The 26,862-nt window shown below is 38.3% G+C and overlaps 1 protein-coding gene across 3 annotated transcripts in view; it reads right to left on the reverse strand.

Moving 5' to 3' along the window:
• Window positions 1-26,862, reverse strand: part of ATG7 (autophagy related 7) — a 232,300-nt gene that overhangs the window by 119,097 nt on the left and 86,341 nt on the right. The window lies entirely within an intron of this gene.

The raw sequence follows: 26,862 nt of genomic DNA on the forward strand, positions 1-26,862 counted from the left end.
TGTTAAAGGAAAGAAGAGAGAAGCAATATTTACTGCATGATTACATTTTTATAAAAAAAGAACAGGCAAAATGAATCTAAGTGTGGAGAATGGGTTACCCATGGAGGGACTGTAACTGAAAGGGGCACAAGGGAGGTTCTGGATACTGATAACATTTGTTTCTTTATCTGGGTGTTGGTGTACTTTGTGAAAAGCCATCAAGCCCTTTTTCTGTATATATGTTGTCCTTCGATAAAAAGATTAAAGGCCTGCAAGTCTTGACAGGAGAACAATTTGAGAATGTCTGAGTTCTCAGAAGCAAACAAAATAATGATTATTATATTTAAAAATTCAAAGATCACAGGAATTGTGAGTGTTAGGAAATAGTGAACCAGAATGTCTCTAAAATTCTCTCAGAACTTGGAAGAAATAAAGAGATGAATGTATCAAAAAGCAGACATTGAAGATAAATCCAAGAAATCAATTACACATGAAGAGAAACGCTGGAGAAGCAGTAACACAAGAAATAGAAAACAATTTTTTAAAAATTTCTCCATAAAGAAACGAAAATGTATAAACCCTTCAATGCAGCAATTCCACTTCAAAGACTTTTCATACAGATATAGTTGTTCATGGGAAAAAAAATATGTAACGATGCTCACTGAAACACTGTTTGCAGTAACAAAAGATTAGAAGTGACTACTCTTTAATAGGGGGCTGGTTAACAAAATTATGATGTATTTACAATCAAGGGCATAATCTAGATCCATTAAAAGAATGAGGTAGCTCTATAGAATTGATGTAAACTTATTTCTAAGACATACAGGTATATTAAAAGCAATGTCCAGACCATATGTCTAGTATTAATGTCTTAAAAAAATAAAGAGAGAGGAGGAAAGAGGAAGAAAGGGCAATGTAGCTGTGTATATGCCTGTTTGTGCATGTAAGATCTCTGGAAGAATACATACAAGTCTATTTTTTCCCCTAGTGCTGGAGGAAAGTCTCAGAGGAGGAGGAGGAAGAGCTCTAAAGCCCTGATAAAGCTGGAGCTAGGAGCGGCAGCCCTCCTTCAGCCACGGGAAACAAAGCCGCAGTAGTGATAAGTTAGGAGAGCAGGGAACTGGGGACCAAGAAGCTCTGGGGTCTGACAGCAGGCAGCAAGGTCATCTGCTGCCAGAGAAGGGGATGGGTGGGCCATGGAGCTTGAGGAGGTAGTGATGGTCTGGGACAGATGCATGGGGAATGTGAGAAAAGGAAGTGGAGGTCCCTGCTCAGGAGAGAAAATATACATTTTGGGAGAAATGTGGTTAAAGATCCACCTAAGCTTTGGCACTCACAGGATAAAGCTAACCAAGAGGTCAAAGAAATTGAGGGGCTGCTGAGTACCAGTGAAGGGAGCCAAGGAAGGTAAGGTAAGACCTGCAGGCCGGAGGGAACAGATACACTGGTGATCATGGAGGAGCAAGGGATGATCAGTACGCCTCAAGGTACACAAAGCAAAGCCTTTGGCTGATGAGCCCCAGTAAATTAATCTGACAACCCAATGCCTGGATAAAAAGGCACTTAGTAACTGAATCCCTCAGTAATAAGGAGATTCCTTACAAACAAGAATTTTATCTTAGGAAAAATATGCATGAAAATTAAGTGATCTTTTTCAAAATGATAAATACTGTGTGCTTAGTGATCACTTATTTCTGAATCACTAAGCTCACTAATTAACTATTCTGTGCCAGGTTTTCAATAAGGTAAAAGAAGAAACAGGCTTGAAAAATGGATAAAAACCTTTAAAAAATTAAAATAATTCCAGAGATGATACTTTGTTGGACCTTAATTAACCTTTCAGATTTCAAGCCCATGTTTCCACAGATAATTTTGCAGTGCTACAAATGTGAATAGCACAAAAACTAACAGCAAGAGCAGGAGTAAAAGCCTCCCCCATAATCAAGATGTACAGAAAGTTTAATGCTGAAACACTATTCATTGTTCTGGCTTCAAAATTATGTGGAAAAACTTAATCCTCCGGGGGCATATTTAATCATGCAAGAGTTTTCTAGTATTCCCTTTATGTGCTGGGAAGTTAATCTGTGTTACGAGTATAAGCAGCTTATAAAAGGTACAAGGAAGTTTTCCCCTACAGTTTGACCTTCTTAAAGGGGAAAATGTGTTTTAAATTACCCCCCCACCCCCCAAAAAGATACCATTACAATGAATATGAGCATTGCAACAATGTGTCAGTCTACATAAAACATAATGAACCTAAGTAATTATATAATACATGGTACTGAGAAGTGTACACATTACATTTTGATAGGTTATAAATACTCTAAAGGTACTGGGAGAGTTTGCTAAGTTAGAGAAATAAGACTCTTTTAATACAAGGATATGGATCTTTTCCTGATGAACATGATTTTCCTTACTTCACTGTTTTATAAGGCTAGGTGAGCTATACTCATGTCACATTCATACTGCTGGACAAGGATTATAGAATCTCTTTTTAAGACATGGTTATAGGAGTATCCATTCTCTTGCTGAGATTCTTTGTTGACTCTTTACTAGATCAAACCCATACCCCCCAGCTAGGCATTTAAGTCCCTCCAGAACCCTCCAACTTTGGACAACTCTCTGGAGAATGCCTTTCATAGGGTTAAGATCGCCTGACAATACCATGAAATGATTTACATTTCATGAGAAGCAGAAGAGATACATGGTTTACAACTCTTGTCTATTCTTAAACAAGGATACGAGGAATTGAGTACTCAACCTAAAAAAATAGTTTATGTGTTTTCTTCTTTTAGCTTATGTATTTTCATGCAGTGTCTGCAAACCTCTTATTTAAAGTCTCTGTTGTTTAGAAATTGTATTTACTTACTCTAAATGATTTAAAAATACACATGTGTCATGATTTCTAATATACTCAGGGAAAGTTAGCCCAATATCCCAGATAGGGTAATAAAAGAGTATGGCTGGAAGCCACCAGGACCTTTAATTCCCATCCTATGAAAATCCACAAAAGAAGGGTCAAAACACTCCCATCTGATGGACAGTCACCCAGTAGTCTGCAGAGGCTTTGCTCCAAGGAGGGCAAAACCCTCTGTTTTCCAGTTCTGTTACTAACAGAGCCATTCCATATCACTTTGGATAATGAGCTGGAAGCATCACTAATAAGACCAGGAAACCCCCTGATCCGCTTCTGTCTCTTGGTGTCTGGGATTTCTCTCATCATAATAAAAAAGCAAAGAGGAGGAGAAAAAGCTCTGATTTCAGTAGCCCTTACAACTACTGTCCCACCTTCACTGCTCCCAGCTCCTTTCTTGTTTCCTTTTGGTGCTAACCACTGAGAGTGACCCCCTGTCTTCCCCATCAAGTGAGATCTTTCACTTCCATCAAAGTTCAGCTCAAGTACCAGCTCCTGCAGCAAGTCTTGCCTGATTAATTCCACTCCCTGTGGTCTTTTCTTCCCTTTTATATTCTGAACCCACTTTCCAGGTCACACTAAGTTGCCAAAAGAATTGAAGAAAATGCTCACACTATCCCTGGTAATCAAGAGTTGATGGCATTTCCAACTATCAGCCACATGTTTGGTAACTTTGTTTCTATTTCCATATATCTCAGTGATACAAAGCTGATAATGGATGAGAAAACAGCTTCATATGGAAACATATAGCTATCAATCTAATTAAATCTGCTGCTGTTAACTCACTCTATTGGACACAGGCAGGATTTATAAGACCAAACTAGAAAAAAAAGAGACAAATCTAAGTTCAAGACATGGAATGGTATTACTGGCATATCAAAAATATAGAACAAGTCAGTCTCTTGTTCTTTCCCTAACGTCACCGTACAGTGTACCATCTCAGGCATCCAAATGCAAGATGGGCACAACTATAATTTAGAAGATGTGGAAGAGTTCAAGACAAAACACCAAATAATATCAACATCAAGATAACTGACTATGGAATAAAAGTCAACACTTTAGTATCTGGTATAACACATAACTGCATTTAAAAAAATCAAGTAGTATATCTCGGTTTTTTCATATACCAAAATCACAATTCTGCTTGAGTTAACTGGGAAGAAGAAAAGAAACTGATAACTAGGAGTAACACACAACTGGGAGCAACCTGGCAACACTGGGCAAGACACTTCACCTTTTGGAGCCTGTTTGCTCATCTCTAAAATGGGAATGCAACTCCATGCCTGTTACCCTACTGAGATACAAAAAGGATTTCACGACTTCAATCACTGACAAAGAATGGTTTATGAAGGGAAATAGAAATGCTATGCATTTATTACTTTAAAAATATTATTGCCAAATAGGGTTTGATAAATACAGAAAACACATAACAAGAAGACACACAGTGGTGTCGGTGATAATAGCAGAGCAAGGACCTCTGTAAATCCTCTCCTCTGTAAGAGAAAAGAGAACAGTGACAAAGTCTGGGGATTATTTATTCAGAAAACATCTGAATCTCTCTGTAAAAACAATGGGCTTTGAGGCTTTTTTTAACATGCTCCATTCCTACCCCCTTACCCTTCCCAGCTCGAATGTAGTCTTGAACACTAACAATACACAGTCATAGTGGCAACCAGCCTGGCAACCACTGGAGGGGGTAGACTGGGGCTGAAGCGCCTTCAAAGCTCCATTTTCAGAAAACTGCCACCTGTTTGGTGGTTCCCAGGGAAACCCTGCTTGTATGTTTTTTTTATTTGACCTGACTCAGAACTCACCCAGTGTGAAAGCCTTTCTCCTAGGGCTGGCTGTTGACAAGTATCAGGGACAACTGTTTAACACCATGATCTCCTGAGATGGTGGATAATAGTTGCTGCAACAATGCGCTAACCAAAGAATGTAAAACAAAACTCTGGGGACTACTATTAAGAGACTTTGAAAAGTTCCAACATATTCTTGAGAATCTAGAAGACTGCACAGGCACAGGATGACATATATGCCCAAAGTTGTGCAAACGCTCAGGAAAGATCTGAGAAGGCCCTAAGCTCTCCCTTCTAGTTGAGTATCTGTGCAAGCAGGAGATGAAAGGTAAGGCAGAGCTCTTAAATGCCTGGCTCAGCATTGAAGGCACTCCCCAGTACACACACAGAGCACCTCAGCAAAGACTGTGATTTACCGGTTCCAGGAAATTGAGAAAATCTCTGTCTAATCATTAGATGACCAAGCTAACTGAGCAGAAACTTCATGGTCACACAAAGAAGACCAACTTAATGAAATTAATTCAGCAAAGTCACTAAATAACAAACAAACAAACAACAACAGCAAAGAGCAACAACAAACCATGGGCAGGGGAGAGAATCTGATTTCCAGAGTTAACACATATTACGTAACACATCCAGTTCTCAACAAAGATTACTGAATATGCAAAGAAACCAGAAAATATGTCCCATACAAAGAAACAAAACAAAACCAAAAATGGTCAACAGAAACCATTCCTGAGGAACTTACTAAACAAAGACTTTAAAACAGCTACTTTAAGTAAATTCAAAGAACTAAAAGAAACCATGTCTAAGTACCTAAAAAAAAAGTATGAAAATGATGCTTCACCAAAATAGAGAATATCAATAAAAAGAAATTATAAAGAAGAACCAAAGAGAAATTCTGGAGTTAAAAAATACAACTGAAGAAAGACTGAAATAGTTTTGGGCATGGTGAATCAGTTAATTTGAAGATAGATCAATTGAAAATATCCAGTCTGTGGGGGCATTTGGGTGGCTCAGTTGGTTAAGCATCTGACTCTTGATTTTGGCTGGGGTCATGATCTTGGGGTTGTGGGACTGGGCCCCATGTGGGGCTCTGTGCTGAGCATGGAGCGAGCCTGCTTAAGATTCTCCCTCTCCCTCTCCCCCTCCCTCCCCACTTACTCATTCATGCTCTGTCTCTTAAAAAAAGAAAAGAAAAGAAAAGAAAAAGTATCCAGTCCAAGGAACAGAAAGAAAATGAACAAAGCCTCAGAGACTAATGACAGAGATGTCATTAGTATATGACATCATATACTAATAAAGGAGTTCCAGAAGAGAAGAAAGAAAAGGGCAGGAAGAATATTTGAAGAAATAATGGCAAAAAACTTCTCAAATTTTATGAAAAACATTAATCTATACATCCAAGAAGCTCAGCTCCAAGCAAAATAAACTCAGAGATCTATACCTAGACACATCATACTTAAACTGTCAAAAGACAAAGGGATGATTAAGCAAACGCAAATCAGAAATAACCTATCATGTAAAGGGAATCATTAACAGCCAATTTCTCTTCAGAAACTATAGGGACCAAAAGTACTGGCATGAAATAGGGGCGCCTGAGTGGCTCAGATGGTTAAGTGTCTGCTTTTGGCTCAGGTTATGATCCCAGAGTCCTGGGATTGAGCCCCGCATCGGGCTCCCTGCTCGGCGGGAGGTCTGTTTCTCCCTCTCCCACTCCCCCTGCTGTATTCCCTCTCCTGCTGTCTCTCTCTCTCTGTCAAATAAGTAAATAAAATCTTTTTTTAAAAAAAAAAAGTACTGGCATGAAATACTCAAAGTGCTGAAAGCAAAAGACTGTCAACCAAGAACTCTATGTCCAGTAAAACTAACCTTCAAAAATGAAGGAGAAATGAACACATTCCCAGATAAACAAAAACAAGGGAATTCATCACCAGCAAACCTATCCTGTAAAAAATTCTGAAGTGAGCACTTCAGGTTGAAATGAAAGGACACTTGACAGTAACTCAGATACACAAGAAATAAAGAACACAGGTAAAGGAAATGGCATAGATAAATATAAAAGACAACAAATGTATTTTTTTCTTTGTGATTTTTTTTCTTCTATGTGATTTAAAATACAGATACATAATAAAATAAAATACAAATATACAAATGCATAAAGCAATAATTATACATCTGTGTTGTCACATGAAGATTTAATCTGTGTGACAGTAAGCCCAAAGGAAGGGGAGGCAAACCAAGGTACAATGGAGCAAAGTTTTTACTATTACCCAAATTAAGGTGAGGTTAAGCCAAAACACATTGTTATAAATAGTATTTTAATTGTAAACTCTGGAGCAGCCACCAAAATAACTAAAAAATATATATAGTAAGAGAAAAAACAAAGGAATTAAAATGGCACACTAGAAAATATCTAACACAAAAAAGTGGAATAAAGAAAAATAGGGGAAAACAAAGAAAAAAAGGTATAAGACATATAGAAACCAAAAACCAAAATGGCAGATGTAAATTCTATTTTATCATTAAATGTAAATGAATTAAATGCTTCCAACTATAAGGCATACATGGCAGAATGGACGGATAAAACAAAAAACATCATCCAACTATGTGCTATATGAGATTCATTTTAGATTCAAAGACGTGAATAGGTTGAAAGTAAAAGAATAGAAAAAGATATTCCAGGCAGTTTAAATTATGCATGATAAATAAGTTATGGAGATCTAATGTACAGCATGGTGATGACAGTTAAAAATACCATATTGCATACTTGAAATCTGCTAAGAGGAGAGATCTTATACTAAACTTCTCACATACATACACACACAATGGTAATTCTGTAGAGGTGATGGATATGTTAACTAGCTTGGTTGTGGTGATCATTTCAAGATATATAAACATAGCAAGTTGTAGACCTTAAATATGTACAATTCGCTGGGTGTTATATGGAAACAATGAATCATGGAACACTACATCAAAAACTAATGATATAATGTATGGTGATTAACATAACAATAAAACAAAATTAAAAAAAAAAAAAAGCGGGGGCAAGAAAAAAAAAAGAGAGAAGACTCCATGAAAGCAGAAACCAAAAGACAGTTAACTGGAGAGGCTATACTAATATCAAACAAAATAGACTTTAAGACAAAAATTGTTACTGGGGACATAAAAGGACATAATAAAAGGGTCAATATATTAAAAAGATACAATAATTATAATCTTAGGTGTGCTTATCAATGCAGACCCAAAATACATTTTGCAAAAACTGGTAGAATTGAAAAGAAAAATATACAATTAAACAATCATAGCTGGAGATTTCAATACTGCACTTTCAATAATGGATAGAACAACTAGACAGAAGATCATTGAGGAAACAGAAGACTTGAACAACACTATATATCAATTAAACCTAATAAATACCTATAGAACACTATTCTCAGGACAGCAGAATCCATATTCTTCTCAAAGAATAGAACATTCTTTAGGATATACCATGTGTTAGACCATAAAATGTGTCTCAATAAGAGAAAAAAGCTGAAATCATATAAATTATGTTCTCTGATCACAGTGGGATAAAATTGGATATCAATAACAGAAAGAAATTTGAGAAACTCATAAATATGTGGACATTAAACAACACACTCCTAAAAGCAATGGATCAAATAAGAAATCACAAGGGAAATTAGAAAATACTTTGAGATGAACGAAAACACACATGCATGCACGCACCCGCATACACACACACACACGCACATGTAACATACCAAAAGTTATGAGATGCATTGAACACAGTGCTCAGAGGGAAATTTATAGCTATAAATGCCTATATTAAAGATTTAAAATCAATAACCTAACTTTCCAACCTAAGAACAAAACAAAAAAGTGAACTAAACACAAAGCAAGCATGAAGAAGGAAATACAAAGAACTGAGCAGAAATAAAATCTTTTCAGAAGACCAAAAAATGTGACAAACTTTTATTTAGACTGACCAAAAATTAAAGGGAAAAGACTGAAATTACTAATATCAAGAATGAGAGAGGGGATATTACTGTCAATACTTCAGAAATAAAAATTATATGGAGGGACGCCTGGGTGGCTCAGTTGGTTAAGCATCTGCCTTCGGCTCAGGTCATGATCCCAGCCAGGGTCCTGGGATCAAGTCCCACTTCAGGTTCCCTGCTCAGTGGGGAGCCTACTTTTCCCTCTGCCTGCAGCTCCCTCTGCTTATGCTCTCTCTGTCTGACAAATAAATAAAATCTTTAAAAAAAATTTTATGGAAATACTACAAACTGTATGCCAATACATTAGATGACCTAGATAAAAAAATGGAAAAATTTTAAGACACAAGGTACTGAAACAACTCAAAAAGAAACAGAAAATCTAAATAGACTCATGAAAAGTAAAGAGACTGAATTAGTAATCACAAACTTCCCACAAAGAAAAGCCCAGAAGCAGATGGCTTTGCTGATGAATTTTACCAGACATTTAAAGAAGAATTAACCAATCTTTCACAAATCCCCCTGAACAATAGAAAAGAGGGAAACATGTCTCAATTCATTTTGAGACCAGTATTATCTTGATACCAGAACCAAAGACATCACAAATAAAGAAAACCAAAGACCAATGTCCCCTATGAATATAAGTGCAAGTATCTTCATCTAAAATATTAGCAAACTGGGGTGCCTGGCTGGCTTAGTCGGAGGAGCATGTGACTCTTGATCTTGGGGTTGTGAATTTGAGCCGCATGTTGAGTGTAGAGATTACTTAAGTAAATTAAAAAAAAATTTTTTAATTAGCAAACTGAATCTCCAGCAACATATAAAAAGGATTACATACCATGACAAAGTGAGATTTATCCCTGGAAAGCAAGGCTGGTTCAACATATGAAAATCAATATAATACATCATGTTAATAAAATCAGGAACAAAAACCACACCATCATCTAAAAAGGCACAGAAAAAGCATTTGACAAAATCCAACACCCTTTCATATGAATTAACAAGCAATAGAAGAGAATTTCCTCAACTTACTAAAGGGCATCAGTAAGCATCAATATTATACTTAACGGTGAAAGACTGAAAGCTTTCCCAGTAATATCAGGAATAGGACAAGGATTCCCGCTTTTGCCACTTCTATTCTACATTGTATTGGAGGTTCTAGTCAGGGTAATAGGCAAGAAAAAGAAATAAAAGCATCTGTCTAGACTGGATCTGGACTAGAAAGAAAGAAGTAAAACTCTATTTTCAGAAGACATGATCTTGTACATGGAAAAGCCTAAGAAATCCACAAAACACTCTTAGAAAAAGTAAGTACATCAAGAACTCCCACTCTTGAGTACAAGAGTACATTCTACTCTTGAAGGATACAGGAGCCATATACAAAAATCAACTGTATTTCTATACACCAGCAATGACTTATTCAAAGAAGAAATTAAGAAAAATCACTCCATTTAGAGGCCCCTGGGTGGCTTGATTGGTTGGTGTTCGAATCTTGATTTCAGCTCAGGTCATGATCTCAGGGTTGTGGGACTGACTCCTGCAATGGGGGCTCTACACTGAGGCGAAATCTGCTTCTCTCCCCTTCTCTCTCCTCTGCCCCTCCCCTTGCACATGCGCTCTCTCTCTCTCTTTCTCTCTAATAAATAAATCTAAAAAAAAAAAAGGAAGAAAGAAAACCACTCCATTTATAACATCAAAAAAAGATGTAAGAATAAATTTAACGAAGTAAATGCAATACATGTACACTGAAAACTACACTGATAAAAGTAAAGAACTAAAATACAAGGACATCCCAAGTTCACGGATTACAAGACTTAATGTTGGTAAGATAGCAATATACTCCAAATTGATCTAATATTCAGTGCAATCCCAGCTGGCTTTTAGTAAGTGGGGACAGACACTAACAAGCTGATCCTAAAATTCATATGGAAACCTAAGGGACCTAGAATAGTCAAAAAATCTTGAAAAAGAATGAAGCTGGAGATCTCATATTTCATGATTCCAAAACTTACTAAAAGGTAAGTATTGATTACTAGATGGCACTAGCATAAGGACAGACATACAGATCAATGGAATAGAGCCCAAAAATAAACCCTTACATTTTTGACAATAGTAACAAGATAATTCAATGGGGTAAAAAATACTCTTTTCAACAAACAGTACTGGAACAATTGAATATCTACATGCAAAAGAATGAAGTTAAACACTTACCACATACAATACACAAAAATTAACTGAAAATGGATTATAGATCTAAATGTAAGTGCTGAAACAGTTACACTCTTAGAAGAAACAGAGTAAATCCTTATAAGCTTGGGTTGGACAACAGTTTCTTAGATGTGGCAACAAAACCCCCTCAGAGGCTCAACCCCCTCCCCCCCCAAAATTAGGATGTCATCAATATTAAAAACTATTGTGCTTCAAAGGATACAACAGGAAAGTGAAAAGACAAGCCACAAAATAGGAGAAAATATTTGCAAATTACATATATGATAAGGGTTTGGTATCCAGAATATATAAAGAATTCTTAAAACTTCTCAATAAAAAGCCAAAAACAAAAATAAAATCCCAAACAATGCAACAATGGACAAAGGAAGCAAATGGACATTTCCCCTGAAAAGACAGACAAATGACCAACAAGCACATGAACAGATGCTCAACATCACTGGTCATCAGGGAAATGCAAATCAATACCACAGTGAAATACTACTTCACACCCAGTAAGATATAGCTGCAATAAAAAAGAGACAAAAACAAGTGTTGACAAGAAGATGGAGATCAAAATCCTCCTACACTAATGCTAATTTAAAATGGTGCAGCTGTTGTGGAAAACAGTTTGGCAGTTTTATAAAATGTTAAACAGAGTTACCATATGACCCAGTAATTATACCCCTAGGTATACACCCAGGAGAATTGAGAACATATGTTCACACAAAAACTTATACACAAACGTTTGTAGTGGCATCATTCATAAAAGCCGCCAAATGGAAACAACCCAAATATCCATCAGTTGATGAATGGATAAAAAAATGTGGTATATCCATACAATGGAATATTTTTTAGCCTTAAAAAGAAATGAAGTACTGACACATGCTACATTATGGAAGAACCTTGAAAGCATTATGCTAAACGAAAGAAGCCTTTTGTGAAAGGCTACATGTATGGTTCCATTTATATGAAATGTCCAGAATAGGGAAATCCATAGAGACAGAGAGTAGATTAGTGCTTGCAGGGTCTGGGGGAAGCTGGGAATGGGGGAATGACTACTAATGGGTATTGGGGTTATGGTGTTTGTTTGGGGTGATGAAAGTACACTAATTAGATAGTGTGATGGTTGCACAAACTTGTGAATATATTTAGAAACCAAAGAATTGTACACTTTAAAGTGATGAATTTTATGATATGTGAACTGTGTTTTAATAAAAAAAAAAACCTATAATGAGCTGTTAGTATGAGGATCCTATGTAGGGTGTCTGTAATGCAGAATGAGTAATAAGAAACACTATCTGGAGGGAGGAATGGAGGGGTGGATTGATGGACGGACAGATGCACTTAACCTTCTCCCCCATCAATCTGTGGACTGCTTTTTAAAAATGTGTCATTTCCAATTAGAGTTGTTTGGAACTAAATACGTATGACATTTAGTTTATCATCTTAAAAGACGAACAATACTTCTGAAAATCCTTGAAAAGGTAAATATATATAGTGAGGAGAAAGAGAAGAAAAAGGAAGCTCTCCTTAGAAGATTTCACAACCTTCAAGTTTCAGATAGTGGTAGAAGATCAAAGAACTACTGCAGACCCTTTGTGGAAAAGCTAATCTGCCCCAACTCCTCCCACCCAAAAAAAGAAAAGCTAATCTGACACAACCTTATCTAAATCTAAAATAGCTACTCTAAAAACTACAGAAAACTTATGAAAAGAAATTAAGACACAAAGAAATGGAAAAACATTCCATGCTCATGGATTGGAAGAATAAATATTGTTAAAATGTCTATGCTACTCAGAGCAATCTACACATTCAATGCAATCCCCATCAAAATACCATCGACATTTTTCACAGAGCTGGAACAAATCCTAAAATTTGTATGTAATCAGAAAAGACCTTGAATAGCCAGAGGAATGTTGAAAAAGAAAAGCAGAGCTGGCTTTGGGCATCACAATGCCGGACTTCAAGCTGGATTACAAAGCTGTGATCATTAAGACAATATGGTATTGGCACAAAAAAAGACACATAGATCAATGGAACAGAATAGAGAACCCAGAAATGGACCCTCAAATCTATGGTCAATGAATCTTCAACAAAACAGGAAAGAATAGGGATGCCTGGGTGGCTCTGTGGGTTAAGCGGCTGCCTTTGGCTCAGGTCATGATCTCAGGGTCCTGGGATTTAGTCCCGCATCTCCCTGCTCAGTGGGGAGCCTGCTTCTCCCTCTCCCTCTGCTTGTGCTCTGTCAAATAAATAAAATCTTTAAAAAATAAAAAACAAAAAAAGAATCCTGAGGGGCGCCTGAGTGGCTCAGTCGTTAAGCGTCTGCCTTCAGCTCAGGTCATGATCCCAGGGTCCTGGGATCGAGCCCCACATCGGGCTCCCTGCTCAGCGGGAAGCCTGCTTCTCCCTCTCCCACTCCCGCTGCTTGTGCTCCTGCTCTCGCTATCTCTGTCTCTGTCAAATAAATAAATAAAATCTTTAAAAAAAACAAACAGGAAAGAATATCCAATGGAAAAAGGGTAGTCTCTTCAATAAATGGTGCTGGGAAAATTGGACAGCCACATGTAGAAGAATGAAACTGGACCATTTCTTACACCATACACAAAGATAAACTGAAAATGGATGAAAGACCTAAATGTGAGACAGGAAACCATCAAAATCCTAGAGGAGAATACAGGCAGCAACCTCTTTGAACTCGGTCGCAGCAACTTCTTGCTAGACATGTCTCCAAAGGCAAGGGAAACAAAACCAAAAATGAACTATTGGGACTTCATCAAGAAAAAAACTTTTGCACAGCAAAGGAACAGTCAACAAAACTAAAAGGCAACCTACGGAATGGGAAAAGATATTTGCAAATGACGTATCAGATAAAGAGCTAGTATCCATGACCTATAAAGAACTTATCAAACTCAACACACGAAAAACAAATACAGTCAAGAAATGGGCAGAGGACATGAACAGACACTTCTCTAAAGATACACAAATGGCCAACAGACACATGAAAAAAATGCTCCACATCTCTTGGCATCAGGGAAATACAAATCAAAACCACAATGAGATACCACCTCACACCAGTCAGAATGGCTAAAATTAACAAGACAGGAAACGACAAATGTTGGCGAGGATGCAGAGAAAGGGGAACCCTCTTACACTGTTGGTGGGAATGCAAGCTGGTACAGCCACTCTGGAAAACAGTATGGAGGTTACTCAAAAAGTTAAAAATAGAGCTACCCTACGACCCAGCAATTGCACTACTAGGGATTTACCCAAGATACAAATGTAGTGATCCAAAGAGGTACCCACACCCCAATGTTTATAGCAGCAACGTCCACAATAGTCAAACTGTGGAAAGAGCAGAGATGTCCATTGACAGACAAATGGATAAAGGAGATGTGGTGTATATACAATGGAATATTACTCAGCTATCAGAAAGGATGAATACTTAACCATTTACATTGACATGGATGGAAATAGAGAGTATTATGCTGAGCGAAATATGTCAATCAGAGAAAGACAATTATATGGTTTCACTCATATGTGGAATATAAGAAACAGTGCAGAGGATCATACGGGAAGGGAGGGAAAACTGAATGGGAAGAAATCAGAGGGGAGAAAAATCATGAGAGACTCTTAACTATAGGAAACAAACAGGGTTGCTGGAGGGGAGGTGGGTGGGGAGATGGGTAACTGGGTGATGGGCATTAAGGAGGGCATTCGATGTGATAAGCACTGGGTGTTATAAGCAACTGATGAATTATTGAACACTACATCTGAAACTAATGATGAATATACTGTATGTTGGCTAATTGAATTTAAATTTAAAAAAAATCTAAAATAGCTCTCTTTTCAATTCTATCATAAAAGCAAAATAAGGTTTTCTTAAATAATTTGACCTTACAAAGTTGAGTTGCTTAATGAGCATGATATTATAATGATCAAAATATTTACAAATGGATGCTCTGACCACCTAGTCTAATTTTTTTAGACTTACACTATGGCAGGTCATAAATTTGAGGAGGGCTTATTTTAAATATGGATAGAAGTCAACAAGGAGGCGAACTGTAAAAATGTAAACAAGAGGCCACTCTAAGAATGACTATAGCCCAAGCCACTCAATACATTCATTTGAATATTTACAAAGCCTGCTCTAGGTTACAGGCTTCTTGGAGAAATTCACTATGTTTCTGTATAAGAAGTATCATTTTTATTTTTTCCAAATTTTTTTTGTTGTGGTAAAATAAATATATAAAATCTACTTTCTTAAGTATTTTTAAGTGTTCAGTTCAGTGGCATTAAGTACGTTAACAGTGTTGTGCGACCATCTCCATCACCTTCCATCTCCAGAACTCTTTTTATCTTGCAAAACTGAAACTCTACACCCTTTAAACGCCAACTCACCATTTTCCTCCCCCAGCCCTGGTAACCACCATTCTACTTTCTGTCTCTAGGAATCTGACTACTCTAAGTACCTTATTTAAGAGTCATGCATTTTGTCTTTTTAGGACTGGATTATTTCATTTAGCATAATGTCCTCCAGGTTCCTCCATGTTGTAGCGTGTGTCAGAATTTCCTTCCTTTTGGAAGGTTGAATAACATTCTGATATATGGATAGACCACATTCTGTTGATTCTTCTGTAGATGGACACTGGGTTCCTTTACGTTTTAGCTATCGTGGATAATGCTGCTATGAATGGAAGTGCACAGGGGTGCTATCTTTTGTCAAGGAGATAATCAAATATTTACTGTAATGCACAATGCATGCAGAACTAGTTTTACACTTGTGATATTCATTCTTTGGTCTCAGGCTTGTTTATACTAATGCTTTGTTTTTAGTATTCTAATTTCTATAACCAAGTTAGGGAAAAAGAACTGGACTACCTTACATATTTGAGTATTAATTAACACTAATATGGAAAGGGAAAATTTTTCACCCCAATCAAACAAAATAACTCAGAGACAAAAAAAATCCTAAAAAAGAATCCCCTAGAGAGCTGGGCCACATCCCCAGTTCCTCAAAATGCCTTTCTCTGAGCAGGAGGACCTTCTCTTAGACTCAAGCCATGAAGAAGCATGTATGTTCCCTTAACTTTAAAAACTCATCTTTAGCTATTCCTCCTAAAAAAAATTACTGTGTGATACTACTGTTTATTTAGCAGTTTTAGTCAATCCCTTTAATAAATTCTTCATGGTAAAAAGTTTTTAGGTCCCCTGCAGAGAGAGCCAGCTCTCATTAAGCAAATTATTACCCCAAGTGACTTTGTAATGTATGAATTTTGGTTCAGTGACTTTCTTTTAATTCTGGAACTGAGACTTATACAAGCACATATTTGGCAGGCAAGGCCCATTGAGAAAAACTAGGCATTTGATTATATTATTTTATATATTATTCTCCATCTCCATTGGCATGACCCGATGTTACTGCCATAAACTAACAGTCCTTGACTGGAAATAGCCCAGACACAGGTTTGGTTTGACTCATGGAGTATTTGGGGGGAAACATATGCTTGAATTAACACTAAAAAATCTGATGCTTTGACTTTAAAACTCAGATTTCCATTTACTCTGAAAACAAACAAACAAAAACAACAGAAGATTTGGCAACACTACTCCCAAATTTCCACAAGTCAGTGATCAGTCAGAGTTGGACCCTAGCTGCCCCTCAGAGAGAACTTGAGCTCTAGCTGGCCATAGTCCCCATTTGTTTCCTGTCATCTTCAAACTAATTCGCTCCACACATGTATTTATCGGCTTCCCCTGTAGGCTTGTATATGTGGGTGCCCAGCATAAGAGGGAACACATAGTAGAGTCTCAGTTTCAAAAAGTATGTATATTCTTGGCTTAAATTAAGTATGGTGTAGGTAAGTTCTTTTGGACTCAGTCCCTTATGGCCTAAGGTTGTTGAGTTGTGTCATCTACCAGTAGACCACTTCTACTCATGTGTTAGAAACCTTCAGGCTAGAATGAGTATTCTCTAAAAAGCAGTGTGTCAGGTTGAGACCCTTTCACGTATAGCTAAAAGAATAATGTAAATGATGGGTGAGCTTGAAAACACCTGCAAGCAGAATGCTTATTTATTAATCTTTCTGTCATGAAATAACACAGACATAAAACGGTAAAGCTTAAAATACTATCAAGAACATCAGCACACTGAAGTCCCTACAAAGCCCACTTTACAATCACAACACCCTACCGGCCTCTCTGAGGTAAACACTGACTTGTATGATAACCACTACCTTATTCTTCTTTTTAATTCTTCCATCTAAATCTGCTTCCCGAACAACATCCCTTAGTTCTGCTGTATTTGAATTCTGAACTTAGACATTTATTCCTTTGTATCTGACCTTTAAAAATTTATTACTATGTTGGGGGCACCTGGGTGGCTCAGTTGGTTGAGCATCCCACTCTTGGTTTTGGCTTAGGTCACGATCTCCGGGTCAAGCCACAAGTCAGGCTTCGTGCTCAGTGGGAAGTCTGCTTGAGATTCTCTCCTCCTCCCTCTCCCCCTCCCCCCTTGCACATATGTGCATGCACTCTCTGTAATAAATAAACTCTTTAAAAAAAAAAATTCAATGGACACCTGGGTGGTTCAGTCGGTTAAGCGTCTGCCTTCCACTCAGGTCACAATCCCAGGACCCTGGGATTGAGTCCCACATTGCGCTCCTTGCTCAGTAGGGAACCTGCTTCTCCCTCTGCCTGCCGCTCCCCCTGCTTGTGTGTGCTCGCGCTCTCTCTCTCGAAATCTTAAAAAATAAAATAATTCAAAACTATGTTGTTAAGATACATGCTAATTGTGTTTTCTGTTTCTTCATGGTCGGCCTCATTAGAGGCTTACCAATTTTATAGATACTTCCATACTCTTGGCGTTGTTCATCTTCTTTTTGCTCTTTAGTTTCTACCTTTGGCTTGTTTGTATTTGTTGTACTGCATTTTCTGACTTCTTGAGATAAATATTTGCTCATTAATTTTAGGCCTTTTTTTCTGTTAAGGCTATCCATTTTTCTATTAGGTTACTCCTTTACCTCTATCCTATAAATTTTTACATGAAATGTTTATCATTCATTTAAAATATTTAATTTCCATTATATCTTCTTTTTTAAAAGATTTTATTTGAGAGAGAGAGAGAGAGAGTGCATGGTCACTGATTTGTTCTTTGCTGTGTCTGACAGCCTATAAACTGTTCACTTTGTTTTTGTATTTTAGTTGTAGAATTTGATTTTTTTTTTTAATGTACAAAGCCACATTTTAAAGTTCTCAGTACCTGCTGAAACTAAAGTTTGGCTTGTATTTCTTTTAATCCTGTAATAGTATTTTATAGTCTGCTTCTGGTAATTCTAGTATCTAGAATCTCTGTGAGTCTATTTCTGTTGTCTGTTGCTTCTGTTAGTTCTTGTGTTTGGTGTCTTCTTTGTGTGCTTGGTTACCTCTGATTAGGCTGGATACTGTAATTGAAAGATTATTTGTTGAAGTAATTTGAGGACTGGGATCATGATATTCTCCTCTAAGAAGATTCCATTGCTTTTACCTGGCACCTCTGGGCATTAGCTACATGCAGTCATCTTTATCCAAGTCAACCTTAAAGTTTGTGGGCCACTCAGATAATGTGAAACTGAGCTGCAGCCAATGTGAGAGTTGGTTTGCTTCCATTACCATTAATCCTCAGTGTTTCTCTTCAGGGAGTCCCAACTCAAAGTGGGGAATGGTTTACCAGGCTTCCTGAGCTTGATAAGACCCAGACTAAAGTTTTTAACATTGAAAGGATACCAAAGTTGAGCTCAGGCTCTCAACTTCCTTTTATTGATTAGCAAATGCCCATAAGACAAAAGAGGCCCCAATATTAGGCTCACTCTGCTCTGTCACATTCTCTCCCAAGTCTCAGCTTAATAATTCTTCACAATTTATTAGTTCTTTGATGTTTAAGAAGATTAAAAAAATGATTTATCTAGTTTCTTTAGGTGACTTCAGTAAGAGAGCTGGTTTGAATTATATGGCTTACCATGAGTTAAACTACTAATCTACCAACATTCTTTTATGTATTATATCCTTAGCACATGGCCTTACCTTGCCCACACCTGCCCCAAAGTGAAAGCACTATGGTATTCCTTGAAGAATCGTGATAGCTCTTCCTGGTAGCAACCTACCCTTATAGTACAGAGGAACTATAAAGAACAAAGGTTCAAGTTACAGTTCCTATAATTTATTTCCTCTATGACTCTGGACAAAGATTTCTCTGCAAAATTGGGTGGGAGATACTTCCATGCATATCAGAAGATTAGATGGAGGAATGCAAAAGAGCTTGAAAAAGCCTACAACTAAATCTCTTTCTCTGCCCCACAGGTGAACCATTCATCCATGGCTCTGGTTAATTCATCATAGCAGGACAGTGGTCAACTGACATTTCAGGTCACTCATTAATGGCTGGCAACATTATGCAAGATACAATATTCTAGGTGCAAATAAAGAGATACCTATTGTTATCTATAATTTATTTTAAATACTTCAGCATACATAGTGTGTGCACAGACAGGGGTAGCTACTTAGTATCTGGGGCACCCTAATGAGGAATGCATCATCTAGGTGAGCTTGGTTCACATTTGAAAGACTAAGTAGAAGAGAGTGAACCTCCCAAATCAGAGTGTACTAATTATAGCTATCTAAATCTACACTGGAAGGTTTTCCTAATGAGTATACAGGGGGGGGTGGAGGAATAATTTTTCTGATGAAAGTAATAGTGCTCAAGATATATGGGCTGGTTGGAAATATAACCTTTATATACATGAGGATTATAAGAATCTGGTAAACCAAGCAGCCTACCACTCTTTGCAGTGGCACTCTGGTCCTAGGCTTCTGGTCCTGGGTCTGGACAGTTAACAGAAGATTTGATTACTTGACACAACTGAAAGGTTAGATATATCCTTTAAGGAGAATATGTTTGTATCTGTCTCTACTGAGTATCTGATGTGAGATACATATGAAAAGGATGAGGTTGGGTTTTTCTCAGTCTGTAAGAAATGGCTGAATGACCAACTTTTGTGTCTGCCTGCTAATAAATGTTCACACGTGTAGCAAAATTTGGTCTGAGACTTGACCTTGTTAGAAACATCATGGTAGCAAAATAACCTGTAACCATTGGAAGCTACCCATTTCTACCAAAAAGATTAAAACACAGTTTAGTTTGCAAAAATTGTGGCACATCAAATTTCCCAAATGGATCCTGCTGGGAAATAACCTCAAAGCAGGAACATCATGCTGATCAAGCTAATGTACAGACTTGCCATCCTGGACCATCCAAGAGAAAGGCTGTTTCTCTTCAGTGGGAAAACCACAGGAAGCTACAGAGACAGCCTTGGGGTATGGGTTTCGCTGGGCCTGGAAGCCTGCCAAAAATACCATCATTCTGTCTCTTGGCCCTTGGAATGCAATGATACCCAAGTTTTGTTTTGTTTTGTTTTTAAATAACTTTTTCCCACTGATTGTCCCAAAACCACCTGGACTCTGTATTTTATTCAAAATGATGTCATTTAAACAATATCTGTATTCAAAGGAATAGAGAGATGGGAGGCAACTATCCTACTTCCTTAAGTAAATGCAAAACAGAAGCATTTGCATTTTCCAAACAACACTGTCTTAGATTCTTAGCAGCTGCATGTCCCTACCTTCCAAATGTTTTTAAAAATATTTAAGCTGAAAATTAACCAAAACAGCCAAGTGAACTATGTTTGTCATAAACAATTTCTTGAAGAAAAACTTTGAAACTCTCATCCCACCCCCCAAAATCTGTGCTGGAGGGCACCTAGAAGTTGTTCTAGTGCACCCAATATTCCTGATGTCACAGTCGGAAATACATTCTTCTGGGTCAGGATTCTCCTTTAAAAGGACAAGTCTCCCAAGGATAAACAGTTGGTTCACCAAGGAGCTTAACCAATCAGTCCTCAAAATTGCTAAAAATTTTAAAAGGAATCCTTCCCCCCGCCCCCCCCCCCCCCCGCCAAGGACAGTACATTGGAATTCTATGAGTGTTATTCTTGCCACATCATTGTCTGAAAGATGCTTAATATGGTAGGTAAGTGAACTGAGAGGGTTGGAAATCCTGGACCTCTGTGTCATTTCTCTGAACCTAAGGAGTTCTTGGCCTGATAGATGGGGTAGCCCTCTTGTTAGACACTTCATGGGAAGCTTGAAAAGGACACTGAGAAGACATCCATAAAATGGTGCCAAAGAAAGAAACACTGCAGCATCTGGCAAGATGAAGCCAAGCCAGGTGGTCCTCCCTGTTCGTGTTGCTCTGGCCTCCAACCAAATATAGCCACAATAAGGAAAGGCAAGATGCTTGGGGCTGGAGAAAGGCTTCTGAGGAGCAGTGTGGGACAAGGGCAAGAACAACAGCACGACAGTAGCAGGCCTGGTGCTGTCATAGAACCACCATCCTGAGTCTCTTATGCCCTTGCCCTCTAATTAGGGGCACAGAGGAATTCAGAATTCAGAGGCAATACAGCCAAGAAGTTTCATGCCAGCTCATCCAGAGTTGTGGGCCTGATACTAGTCACAGATACCCGCACAGAAACTTCAGCAAATAAGAGGATTTACCTCCTTCCCTAGTGCACATTCTTGGGAATATTAAACCCCAGCTTCATTCTGGTTAATAATGAAACCCCTAGATTAAATGCCTACATGAAAAGAAAAGCAAAAAGGAAAGAAAAAGACAATGAATCTAATAACTTGCACATTAATATTTGCTCAGCTCTTGAGGCCATGCCCTTTTAAAAGAATTGCTTTTTTTCAAAAAAATCTTTTTTTGTTTCCCTCCCTTTTCAGCCTCTAAGGATAGAAAGATTTTATGGCTGTAAATTACAAAGTGAGCCTATTTATGAATGGAAACGGGAATGGTATCTGATTTCTGTAAGCAGGAGCAATTAAAAACATTTACAGTACCAGGGCACCTTGGTGGCTCAGTCAGTTAGGGGTCCGACTCTTGATTTTGGCTCAGGTCATATCTCAGGGTCGTGAGATAGAGACCCGCATTGGGCTCCTTGCTCAGTGGGGAGTCTGCTTGAGATTCTCTCCCTCCCTCTCCCTCTCCCCCTGTATGTGCTCGTGCGCATGCTCTCTCTCTCTCTCTCAAATAAATAAAAAACCATACACACAAAAAAACATTTACAGTACCAACTATAGGACACTTGGCATACAAGCTCTCATTTAATCTTCATTGCCACTAAAAAGATTATCTTAACTGTTTTCCGCTCAAGTGAAGCACAGAAAGTTTGAGATACTTTTCTCTGGTCACAGAGTCGGCAGCGTTCATCTCTAAAGCCAGTGACCATTTCTATGGCACAAACCATATTAAAATGTCCTGTTATCATTCAGCCAGCTCGTAGTCACAAAGTTAGCGTACTCCAAGTTCCCTGCACTGATGATTTTACTTATTCAGACCCAGAAACCAAAGCTCTTGCAGTTTTTTAATTCTTGAAATTTTTTTTTTTCAAGATTTTTTATTTATTTATTTGACAGAGAGAGAGAGAGCGAGAGCAGGAACACAAGCAGGGGGAGTGGGAGAGGGAGAGGCAGGCTCCCCGCTGAGCAGGGAGCCTGATGCGGGGCTCAATCCCAGGACACTGGGATCATGACCTGAGCTGAAGGCAGATGGTTAATGACTGAGCCACCTAGGCGCCCCAAATTCTTGAAGTTTTTCTTGCAAACTGCTTGTTCCCTTGATTCACAACACACAGCTTCAAATTACTTCTAGCCTTTCCAAAAAATCAAAACCAACCTTCAAAGGTCAAGAACTCACCACTGCTGAGGCTATTAAGAGGAAAATATTGTGAGATCTGAAGCAATTTCCCAAGAAGAACTTGTCAACTGTTTTGAGTGAGCACAGCAGAATTGAAATAAGTGCACTGCCTCCCCCAGGGACACTGTGAAAGGGCCACTTCTTGGGACTTGCAGTCCTTTTGCACAGTGTGTTAGGGTGTCACAGGTTTTATTTCTCAGGTATCAGGGGCCTACTGGAATAGTCTCAAAAATAAGCACTTGAATGATTAGGCAAAGAACAGCAGATGTTAGGAAATAAAACTCTTATTCCTCCAGCAGAGCCAAGTGACGCGTATTTTTTTGTTTTCTCTCTAACACGTTACTCTACTAGTAAGTCAGTTTGTAATTGTTTATTTTTAAAAATCTGCTTGCATTATGACTGAAGTCAAGTCTGTCAGGTCAAATTGAACTAACAGGAAATCTAGATATGGGCCCATAAAGAGTGAAGCTGAGCTCATGTTCCACATTTGGGATATGTGAGAGGTATTAATGCAACAGTGAGTAACTTGCCTCAGTTGCCACTTCTGTTACCATCTCCCCCTTCAGGGTCCTTCATGAAAGAGCCAACATGATAGGGAAATGTCAAGCACAACTAAGAATGGAGAGAAATCCAAATTTTTTTCCTGCCTTTACAAAGAACACAAAAATATGCTTTCACATGGATTTCTATCCCAAGTTGGAGTGCTGACAAAGTTCTTCAGAGTATCCAAATGCCCCAGCGAATCCAGAGTCAACTACAAAGACACCAAGGCTGTCTACAGTCATGAGGACGGGTAATCTCTGACTACAGGCCTTGGGACTATGCAACATACCCTTCAACACAGTCCTCGTGGGAGGTGGGACAGTTATCCCAGAGATACTGCCATTCCTCAAGACTCTACTGGATACGCATTCATGTAGTTTCTACATGGTTCTTCTTATTTGCAAAAACTTGCTATGTCTGTTCTCCCACTGACTGTTTACATTTGGCATACTTGCAACCTTTTCAGGATCACAGGGAAGGTATTTTCCAATTTTAGTCTGATGGCTATAAATTCAAGATGTCGAACTTTGGTGTATGCTTTAATCACCCACTAGGTATTCTAGAAAAGAGAAATATGTAGCCTTTTCTTCCTTGTGAAGAAAAAAATCTTTAGTTTCTATGATGAAAGAATTACTTAAAACTAGGGAAGACCAGTGATGTCTGGCTGGCTCAGTGCGTACAACATGTGACTCTTGATTTCAGGGTCATGAGTTCGAGCCCCATGTGTGGCGTAGAGTTTACTTAAAATTTTAAAAAAGTTAAAAAAAAAAAAACTAAGGAAAGCTAGACACTCTCGAATTTATCACTGTCATCACATAAAACATTACATAAGCAAGTTATAAGGACAGTAAATTTAGGAATAGGATGTTCTCAAACAGTTCATTCATAACTTCTATGGCAAAAAAGGCTGCAGAGATAAGTTCTTTTAGAAATACCTGGACAGGATACTGGAAGGCCTTTTAGAAAAAATAAAATGGAGACTCTTAAAAATCCTGCATAAGAGCAAGCAAAACTCTTCAAAGAATTCATTGCCAAAAATGTGTCCTTTAATAAAATATTAGGTCATCTATGATGAATCCCAAGGGCTCCTTGTTTTAATATACTCTGGAAATGATCCTCCAACATAATAACAAATCATCGAAAGCATCAACTAAAGCAAAGGAGATAGTAAAAGCTAAAAAGAAGATCAGGTGGATAAATATTCAGAACCCTGAAATATAACATTAACAGCTACCACTTATGGCATAATGATAAATCACACCTCTGCACTAACAGGCAAAGGGCATTCTGCTACTGAGTCTTAGCTACCTACCAGACTGTAAGTTCCTGGACAGTACAGACTATCTTGTTTTTTTCTTATCCTGTTTTGCTGTTCATTTATTCATCTACTAAAACATGAATTTTTCCTGCCATTCAAAACATTTAATCAGTTCCTACCATTTACTAAAAACTAATTATGCCTTCCAAGGCATAATTAGTAAGGATGTTTATATAATTCTGGTATAACAAGTTATTTAATCATGTAATATAATTTTACTATCTTGTCTAGAAGGATATCATCAGAAACTTCAGAGGCTCTTACTCACCTCTGTATCATTCAAAAATGTATCCTGAATTAGGAGTTCTGATGTTTGTTCACGGGAACTGCTAGGACAACAGTCATCAAAATAAATTCATGTAAATATTTATCTGAGTGTTTTCAGTATTCAACTTAAATAGTTATACGTTGTATACAAATTGCGTATGTACAAGCATGTACATCCATAAAAGATCTCCCAATTCAAACTGATGGCTCCCCTATTTAAAAAAAACCCAGCAGTGGGGCACCTGGGTGGCTCAGTCGATTAAGCAGCTGCCTTCGGCTCGGGTCATGATCCCAGGGTCCTGGGATCGAGGCCCACCCACATCAGGCTCCCTGCTCTGTGGGAAGCCCGCTTCTCCTTCTGCCCACTCCCCCCTGCTTGTTTTCCCTCTCTGGCTGTCTTTCTCTCTGTCAAATAAATAAAAATCTAAAAATAAATAAATAAATAAATAAATAAATAAAATTTTAAAAAAGAAAAGAAAAAACAAAACAAACAAAAAAAACCCAGCAGTCACTACCATGATCCTCCCCTCCCTCCTTTCCAAAGCTACTAAGGGTGGAGGGAGAAGTGAAGAACATGAAATATTTTATGAATATAAAAATAATATAAAATATATTTTTATGTAAACAAAAAGGAAAGAAGGAACATGAGCAGATGATAATTGGGGCTCTCTGTCCATCAGGAGTCAAATCAATGCACCACTAGAATAGCGACAATGATCTCTTAGAACTCTGAGCAGGGGCAGTATCTTCCCCATTCTAAATGTAGCTGGGCCTAAAGAAATGGAATAGCAGATCAAGAGACTCTACAATCTCACAGTCATAAAACAAAACCCAGTGGTAGATGAGCTCCTGAATCTCTTTTTACTACAGCTAAGGAAAATGAGTCTCCAGAGAGAGATGGCAACTTTCCAAAGCCATGTAAGAGGTCATGGTGGGACTGGTTACAACACTCATTCCCCAGTGTCTCATCTAGAACAGCTTGGATTCGAATGGTACCAAAGTAAAACTCATAGAACAAAGGTGCTTTCCTAGGATCCATGGGTCTTCATGAATCCAATAAACTATCTGCAAAACTGTGTGTGGCTTTGCGTTTTTTCAGGGAAGCGGGGTCTGCTACTTTGGTCAGTCTGAACAAGGTCCAGGACTCAAAAATTTTAAGAACCACTCTGTCAAGGGATAGGCTTGGGTTGGGGGAGAGGAGGAGAGGCTAAAAGTGAATGAGATTAATTCCAAACTAAAAGGAACCCAGATTTTCAACAACCTGAAGATTATACTTAGGCCAGGCAGCCAGTGGAACCATGTAAGATCACATTCTAAACTTTCTGGTCTGGATGGTCAAAGGATCCTGTAAGAAAAACATGTGTTCAAGCAAACTAGGCATGTCTTTGTGACCACAGGTGACAGGAAGAAGAGCAAGCAGTACAAACTTAGCTACCAATTAGGTGGTCTCAGAGGACCATTGGTCAGAAGGCACAGTTCTCTGGAATCAAGGGGGAAGGTTTTGGAAGTATTTGCATAAGTCATGATGGAAGGTTTCTGCAGCTTCTCAAAACCAGGGCAGTCTTGACCTACAGTCAGGTCTCTCATTGTACCTGCTTGTACAGTGAGCCCGAAAAGGGTTCCACACACCCCGGGTGACCTATTTCAATCACAGGGGTCTTTGTTTTCTTATTTCTGATGTCAACATCAGTCCCAGGAGTGGGCAAAGGCCTTGGTACTTGGTCACAGGGAACTGGATACACGTCAGCCATTGCAATTTCCCTGGGAAACAGAAAATATTTTCCCCACTCTATGGATGAAGAAATTGAAGCAAAGGGAGAAATGTCCAAGGTTTTTCAAGGAGGTGAAGAGCCAAGAGCTCCAAGGTTAGAGCTTGCAGCTACATACTCCACACTGGCTCTGGCGGGATATTCTGTCTCCTTTAGGGAACCAAGCAGTTTTGGAGATTGGGGAAACACTAGTTGCTAAGCACAAGATGTGGGATACAGTTTACACCACACAACCATGCATATGGAATCCATCATGCATTACAACAGAAGACTTGAGGCCTC

This window comes from Eumetopias jubatus, unplaced genomic scaffold, assembly GCF_037043125.1.
Source record: "Eumetopias jubatus isolate StellerSeaLion01/CBP00866 unplaced genomic scaffold, mEumJub1_p1.0 scaffold_1, whole genome shotgun sequence".
NCBI classification, from domain to species: domain Eukaryota; kingdom Metazoa; phylum Chordata; class Mammalia; order Carnivora; family Otariidae; genus Eumetopias; species Eumetopias jubatus.